Below are 8,950 nucleotides of genomic sequence, written 5' to 3'. Positions count from 1 at the left end.
ATTACTCCCCTTTGATTCCACTGGGTAGTATTTGCTTTTTGGTTTGAGTCCAGATTTTGACCTATCTTCATAATTGGATATAATTGCCTGGTCCTTCTTCATAAAATGTCTTTTAAGCGTAAGTTTTCGTACAAATTTGTTCAGATCGATGAAGGTGTCAAACTTGTTTAGTCCTTCAGAGGGTGCAAAGGATAGTCCTTTGTTTAAAAGGGTCCGTTCGGGGTCTGTGAGGATATGTGAAGATAAATTGAAGATTCCTTTGTCAGCTGTATTTAAAGATTCCTTTTTTTGACATCTCTCCCTCCTACCGCCCCGTTTTCCTCTACTTCTATGAATCTTCTTTTTAGAGGAGAGGCGTGTTTGACATCCTCGCAAATTGAGTTTTTTGGTTTCGCGCCTTGTCTTGCGGATAAAAAATCCTGCTCACTATTGGATCTTAGGCGACTCAAGGCGGTGAATCTATTGGTGGTTCTTGTGTATGGTGTTGATGGTGATTCATTTTTCCATGTCGGTCTCGTTCTGGTCGGTATGGTTTTCCACTGGTATCTATGGTCCGTTTTCTTAGATTTATCAAAGGTATTGAATCTACTCCAATTCTTAGTGTTCCCTTGTTCATAGTCCTTTTTATCTCTGAGAAATTTTTTCTCTTTCCCTCGTATGACCTCCTCTTCTATGTGTTCCAGTTTTTTGTTGAGAACAGTCTCATTGATACGATAATCTTCTTTATTTTTGTGAGGGTCTAGCTCTTCTTCCTTCTTTTTAATCTCTTTCTCAAGTGCCACTGCACTTCTCTTTCTTTCGGTAATCAAAAGTTTCATTAAATTTATCGAGCATGTGTGTAAAATGGAGTCCCATTCTTTGATGAATTCAGGCTCAGTGTTTCCAAGGGTAGGTTGTTTCAATATTCTAAGTCCTCTTGGTATTCTGTCCACCTCAATGTAATGCTCTAGTCAAGCAAGCAATATGGATGTGTATAGTACATTTTACTTTGTTCCACTTGGCACCCTGCACCTTGTTAATTCATAAGATAGAGTGTCATATATTCCTAATAAAAACCTGTTACTGTGTGAATAAGTCATTTCGCCAATGAATACAGTCACACCGCACTGGCACACGCCCAATCTCGTCCGATCTTGGAAGCTAAGCAGTGTTGGGCCCAATCAGTACCAAGTGGGTAACCACTTGAGAAGATTGGGTACTGTATAAGGGCAGACCAGAGAACTCGTAACGGCAATATTATAAGGGAATATTGACACATGTATATTCACACTTCACAGTACTTTAATATTTATTATACCAGTTTCACCAAAGCCATATACTCCTCACTTTTATTATTCTATATTTTTTATATTTATTATATATATATATTTTTATTATATATATATTTATACACCACCTTGACACCTCGTATCCACCATCACAGGAGTTTTCAAAAAAGTTTACTCCAAACCCCTCCCCCTCTCACTTATCACAATCATGTATTCCCAATCACTTTGCACCAGCTCATCAATTTATATTTATTTATTTACTTTAAATCTTTGGTATATATTCATGTAATATCCTACAATAAATACTCACTTTTTACTTAAAATATCCCTAAATATGCTATGTGTCTAAATGAAAGGTCCAAATAATATTTAATAGATAATACTCTCTGCATAAGTAATACTAAGGCTTATTAGCATCCAGAAAACAACAACAGCATTAAAAGTTTAGTCTGAGTATAAAACATGTCAATCGTTTTTGTTCACCACGCAATTTACATATCCATATGGATTACCCTTTTTTTAGAATTGTCCTTTTAAGCTAAGTATATATACAAATATTAACATGTGCGTTTTGTGTTTATTTTTATTTATTCTGAGCTGCTTGCGCACTCCAAATAAGAGGATGTGTCCGCTATCCAAAGGCCCCTTAAAGATGGCGACAGTAGGAGCTGAAAATATATACAAAATCACTCCAAAGATGGCCGCCGCATCACTGCAGCTTAAAACTACAAATCACCATGGAGATGATGGAAGCAGCCGTGACAAGACCTCACAGACCCGCCCAGCCGGAAGATTGGCAAAAGGATTCCCACGCCCAACCGGATGAAGGGCAAGAACTATGTAACTCTGTGGACTTTGTTTCCGGAAGCGGCGCCCGATGCGCATGCGCAGTGGGACGGAAAGGACACAGGAAGTGGGGCGGAAGTGACGCGGAATGCGTCCTTCACGAGTTTTATAATGTTATCAACATTTCTCCATGTACAGTTCTCGTTTTGCACTTTAAAAACACATTCTAACTTATTATAAGTAACAGCATCCATTCCCTATATTTGTAACAACATTTTGTGTCAGAATTTTTAATGTTAAACACTAACAGGAAGTGATGTCATAGACATCCTTCCTTAATGACCACTGGTATAAATAGAAGTGTTCGCACACTAGTCCTCCACCCCTTGATGAAGTCTGAGGACGAAACGCGTTGGGTACACCTCCACTGACCCTCCATTCTCAAAGATAAGCATCATTGTTTATTTTTTACATACTTTTATCAGTAGAAAATTGTTTTTACTGATTTTAGGTGTTTTAGGGTTCTAGCACAACTGCATTTATTTTTAGGGTACACCTCCACTGACCCTCCATTCTCAAAGATAAGCATCATTGTTTATTTTTTACATACTTTTATCAGTGGAAAATTGTTTTTACTGATTTTAGGTGTTTTAGGGTTCTAGCACAACTGCATTTACTCTCATATATAATCTTTTTTATATTTTTTTATTGCTCCTACTATCCAGCTTTTATATCCATTGTCTATCCCTGTATTTTATTCTAAATTGTATAAATAAATTTGTTATTCTTTTTTGGGAAACCGTATCCTGCTATATTCTTCATATTTATTTTCATTTTCATTAGACACTGTAAGTCGCTGGTACCCCTATCCCCCCCTTCCACATGTATATATACATATATATATGTATATATATCCTCCTCGCTGCAGTCCGGCACTCTCTCTCCACCTGGGTATCTGCTCAGGTGCCTTCCTCAAGGAGTAAGACTCCTTATACAACCAAGGAAATAAGGCGGCACTCAGAGTCTCAAAAACTTGGTGAAAAACGACCCGTGTTTATTTCAACGTTTCGGGGGACGGACCCCCGTCTTCAGGAAACACAATGCCGCCTTCTTTCCTTGGTTATATATATATATATATATATATATATATATAGGCCTCCAACTCGGTTGGCAGTCAGGTCATAAAGGACATCTTCCCCCGGTGCCAGAATCCTAATAGTGCATAGCAGTCCAAAAGCGGGAACAAACGGCACTCACAGGGTTTCATTGAAGAAAAAAGCTGGTACATTTATTTGATGTTTCAGAGCTACAGCTCCTTCTTCCGGTTTGTCTGGTGTTTTCTGGAAGAAGGAGCTGTAGCTCCGAAACGTCAAATAAATGTACCAGCTTTTTTCTTCATTGATACCCTGCGAGTGCCGTTTGTTTATAAACATTTTTGTAAGTTTTGTTTTTATCTCCTTTAAATCAAGCTATTTATTATAAACCAATCTGTTTCCCCTGTTAAGACAATGTGTGTCACATAACCAATGTAGGTAGGATTTGTATTCTGAGGAGTTAGATAAAACAGTGTTCTTCCCAAGGAAGCTTGTAAATGGGATATGACTTCACTGTGCCTTTCACAAGGCCCCTGTTTTAGTTCCAAGCATAGGCTGGGAGTGAATATTTGGTATAGAGATCAGCAAACCAGGAATTGCTAAACAATAAAAGTCAATGAAGAGTTGCAATAAGATAATGGAGTAAACCAGGATATAATTAGGAGTTCCGTATGAACAGGCAATGAGAAAGTGCTGGAGCTAGGTTAACCTAATGCTCTGGAAGTCTGTAGCAGACAGAGTAAGACTTGCAGAAACAATTAGCATGAGTATGAGACACGGAAGCAGAGACCCTCGGGAACAGCTGCTGTCTGTCCTTGTCAAGTGCTTCAAATGGTGCTTCGTGACATTAACCACTCTCTTAGGGACAGACATCTAATATCGAGTTTTTGAGGGAATTTCTCATGATACAGTTATTGAAGATGATCGTCTGGACTATGCAAAGATTCTACCAAATAGTTCTCTTCAAGGCAAAAGGCCTCACAATTAACAAATAAGTCTCGGGGTTGGCTCACTTCAAATTCTTCTTGCTGTTGGGCGATAAAGGCAGACATTCAAACAGAAGTGAACAGATTAATGACATTTTGTTTAAGAAAAAATGGAATACATTGGGAACCCATTTGGTATTATTTACTGGGTTGTGTATAACCAAATCCACTGCAGGAGTTTGATCAGTCAGACAATAAGGAAGTTGTGGTAAAATTGAACAAAGCTTATATTGGGCAAAGAAATTGAGGAAGACATAGACTAGCGATAATAATTAAGACATGCTAAGACATGTATTCTGAGCAAGTTATCCCAGGAGAATATGTACTAAAAACCACTTTTCATTGCTGCAAATTCTCAGAAATTCTAGCTAAGGCCAGCCATTTTGCATTTAATATTATTGCAATTTTGTATCTCACACCAGAATTGTGTACAGTTGCGGTTTCATAAATATACAACCAAGTCTTGAATAACTTTTCTATCCATTGGATTGGAGATGACAGACATATAAAAAAAAAAATAGCCTGATATGTAGAGCTTTAGAGAGTCAAAATGAAAACTACTGTACTCCCAAATCTGAACAGAATTCCTGAGGATAACCATGGAGATTTCTTGAGGTAAACCATGGAGTATGAAGATCTCTTTAATAAAATTAATCAAAAGTTTAGGTGCAGAAGGAAGGAAGACCATTAAGTGGGTATAAATATATTTATTTATTTATTAGAAAAATGGTCCATTATTACAAAATGGTGCTGAAGTCTCAACAAATAGGGTACGTTATTTACAAAGTCCCTGGAAATATTGTACCTAGGACTAATAGGAATGAACATAGGGCATTGTGGACCCAAAGCCACCTGTCATTAGGTCTTATGCATAGCACTCATTGGTTCACATCTTCCATCAGGATCTCATTCAGGTATTAACATCCCATGGAGAGGCTGACTAGATACAGAGAGCTGTCCATCTTATATGCAGATGTAGCCATGCTCATCTTAATGCGATTCAGTGTGTTGTATCATGGCATGCTGCATGATGTGCTACGCTTCATTACTTAATGGAGTGATTGATGGCTGCGAATAGTCAAAGCCTGGCACACCATGCAGCAAGCTGTGTTGCAGCATGCTGCATTGCAGGAAAGATGAACATGGCTACATCTGCAGTCGATGTAAAATCTCATCAGTGCAACCATGGCAAGTTATGATCTTTAACTCCTAACTCTCCCTCTCCCCTTAAGAATCCACTTGAACTCATTTCTCAGTAATACAAAAAAGCCTGAAACCTAACTTTCCTTGCACTCCTGGTAAACTAGCTTCCAATATACCATCTTCAACTAATTCTTATCAGTGAAAGGACTACAGAAAGCTATGCCAGAAAATCTGATCTTCTAATGAAGTGCTCCCTCAGTAGAAAAAACATTATTGCATGGGTGAGATAGATTTTATTAACTTTATCCTTAAACAAGAGAAGGGAGTATACAGAGATTTCCCCTCAGCTCTCTCATCGCTATACGATAAACACCTATATACCATTAACACAGTCTCACATTACAACAGCCTTAGTGATAAGTGTCTGATGCACAATTAAATGTTATTCCCCTTCACCATATGCAGGGAGTGTTCAATCCTATCCTTTGGATATAGCTCTTTTAATTATGTGTTTATTTCAATAAAACTTGCATGATTGCACATACTGCAACAGAGATTTTATGATCACTCACTGACTTTCTATCACAATGGATGTTTCCAATCATCAGTAGTGACAACAAAATCAGAAAAAATTATTAAGTATGAAGGTTTATTATACACTTAAAATACATATAACAGCTAAAAAAAATAAAATAAACTACATTAAAATAAGGAGCAGATAACCAAGACTCATACTAGATGTTAGTACAGGTTTATTCTCACATATATGAAATGCTTAGGCCAGAAGTATTTTACAGTAGCTTTCATTTTTTTTGTGTGTTTTGGATTGTTTACATTTCATAATGAGCTATCTTGGGGATGGGACCCAAGTCTAAACCGAAAATGCAGTTGTGTTTCATATACATCTTATACACATAGCCTGAAGGTCATTTTATACAATACGTTTATTTACATTGAACAATTAGAAAGCAAAGGTGTCACTAACTCCATTATACAAAAAAAAAGCATTTCAGAATATTTTGTATATTGGATTTTTGGATATGGGGGACTAAACCTGTAGCATATAGGTGTTGAAAAAGCTGCATGGATAGAACATTAGGGTATGTTTAATATTACAGTGCAAAGAGTTGAATGTTATTTAACCAAAAGATAGAAATTAAGAATCATATTTACTCAAAAGTGTGGGTTTGGATTCTAAGATTGGTTAATGGATAACAACTTAGTTGCCAGATAGAAAGAAGAGAGTTGTAGTAAATGGAGTGCAGTCTCAGGAGGGAAAGGGTAAAAGTAGTGTACCCAGTGTTGGATTAAACCCTGCGGAGGCCCCTAGCCAATCGAAATCTCAGGGCTAACCTCACAAATTATCTCCTAATACATTTTAAATTTTACCTACCTACAATTTTAATAAAGCATTAACCAGACACCAAATTAAACACTAAAAATAAACACTAAAACACTAAACAAACTTTAACAATTACTGTCATTAATCAAATTAACATATTATGTTATTAAACAAAAATTATTAAATATTATTAAACAATACTACATAATATTATTAACATACTCACAGAAAGCTTCATTTCTCTAGGTTTCTTGTGCGTGTGCTCTAATGGGATAACACTGAACTAAGTAGTATGCACGTTGGCCACTAGATAGAGATGACCATCACTGCTGTACATTACACGTATGTAGGTTGCACCAACATTTTTTATAAACTGACAGTTGACAGAAGATTAGCTTTAAAGAGACAAACTCTAATGTGAATCTGATGTCTATGGTTTATGTAATTTAAGTTGTTAATGGATACATTTCATTAATACAGTATTTTCTCTATAGAGTCTTTGAAGTTTTCGTTTCTTTGAGTTAATTAATTTTTTCTAAGTTTTAGAAACAATTAAGCTTGATTGTAATTTACTTTCAAGATCAAATAAATATTATTTTGAGCCGCTGTCATGGGGTCCATAGGCCTGTGCCTACTTGGTAATCCGGGACCGGTTGTACAACAGGGGTCAGTACATACTTTGGATAAACATAAGAATATTCTTACCAAGAACTAAGGATCAGATAGGGTTGAGCTTACCAAAAGGTAAAAAAGGGGCAGACTTGTTGGGCCAAGTGATTCTTAGCTGCCGTCAAATTCTTTGTTTCTATTAGTTTGAATATAATAATGTCACAAAGTGATATACTGTATGATTGGTTGCTATTTGTTATTGTACATCTCTGCTCTTTGCATTATTTAATTTAATATGCTCCTACGTCTACTACACTATGTATACAGTTTAGTGCTAAAAATATTGAGAGGTGCCTGCAGCAGATAACACCAAAGTTCATTGACAATAATAGGTGGATAGGCTAAGCAACATCAAAGTGCTTTGTAATAAATATGTCTGTAAAGGGACTATAAGACTTGTGTTCCTTATAGATTTTGTGTCAGCTCTGGCTCCATATATTTTACAGTAGCTTTCCGATAAAGTTGCAACCTTAAAATGTATTTACAGTACAATGTTGTTCAAAGTAATAAAGACATTTTGTTGTTGCCACACCCATTATCATATATATATATATATATATACATACATACACACTAGCTGTTGGTTGTAAGTATAAATGAGTATTAATAATTTGGTAAATCTATAGAGATGTAAATGTAAGATGTCTTAACGTTGGTAAATATTAATCTATGGTTCTTGGCATTACCCGAGGAGCATCCATAGCAGATACGGTAAAAAGTGGCAGGACCATTTTTGTAGTTTATTAAATTCTACACACTGGAGGTACAACCCAAATTTTGATACAATTGTCTGTTTGGGCATTATCATTCCCTCAACATAAGCCATGCATCAGTATGACATCATTATGTCAAGCCCCTTTTCATCCACTTAGAAGAGGTTTTTTTAAATTTGAATTACGTAGTTTTCCTATTTCCCACCTGAAGTATACCTGTGTTACATTTCAGCTTCCTAACATATCGGGAAGTAAGAGAATTAGTGATGAGTCAGTGAGTGAGTGAGGGCTTTTGCATACTATATATAAATATAGAAGCCCGCGGCCATCGGTGGAACGCAAACAGGAAATACATTCCACCTCCTCTATGTGACTGGGAATCACCTGTCTAGTTGTAATGGGTATTGTCAGGAAGGAAGCGGGGGGACCCGGTGGAACGCATGACCGGATGTCCATAGCCGCCATTGGAACGCATGCCGGATGTACGGCTGTTTGTCTGTAGTATACTATCTTGAAGGCCTTTTTAAAGTTTTTTTGTGCAGGCACTGGGTTTATAATATAATTAACTATTCCCCTTCTTTATGTCTTGTAGTATGGGAGTGCTTATTATTGCAAATCTTCATTAACCTATCAAAATTAAACAGGAAGTAAGGTAATCTCTTAGGGGGTATAAGTAAGAGGTCTGGAGCTCCCTCACAGTTATCCACTGGACTTTGTGAGGAGCACATGTACCTCTGTAAGTATGATTGGAATCTGGTTCCATTGTTCCTACATATTGAAGGTTTTGAATGTATTGGATCCTTGTTTTGGCAGCCCGTCTTTTTCTTTAAATTGTGGATACATATTCATTATTGGTTGAAGTACACTATTTTTAATTTGTATTGATGGCTGTTTAAAGAGTATTAATTGTTTCACATATGCCATGACTGTTTTCATGGCTAAATATAGC

General features: G+C 36.6%; 1 pseudogene; it reads left to right on the top strand.

Annotated features, from left to right (window-relative positions):
• The first annotated feature begins 1,088 nt into the window (after positions 1-1,088).
• On the top strand, positions 1,089-1,207 carry LOC134937035 (5S ribosomal RNA; annotated as a pseudogene).
• Positions 1,208-8,950: the final 7,743 nt, after the last annotated feature.

The sequence above is a fragment of the Pseudophryne corroboree genome, chromosome 6, assembly GCF_028390025.1.
Source record: "Pseudophryne corroboree isolate aPseCor3 chromosome 6, aPseCor3.hap2, whole genome shotgun sequence".
NCBI lineage: Eukaryota > Metazoa > Chordata > Amphibia > Anura > Myobatrachidae > Pseudophryne > Pseudophryne corroboree.
Note: the sequence above shows the minus strand (reverse complement) of the source record. Positions and strands in the feature narration are given on the sequence as shown.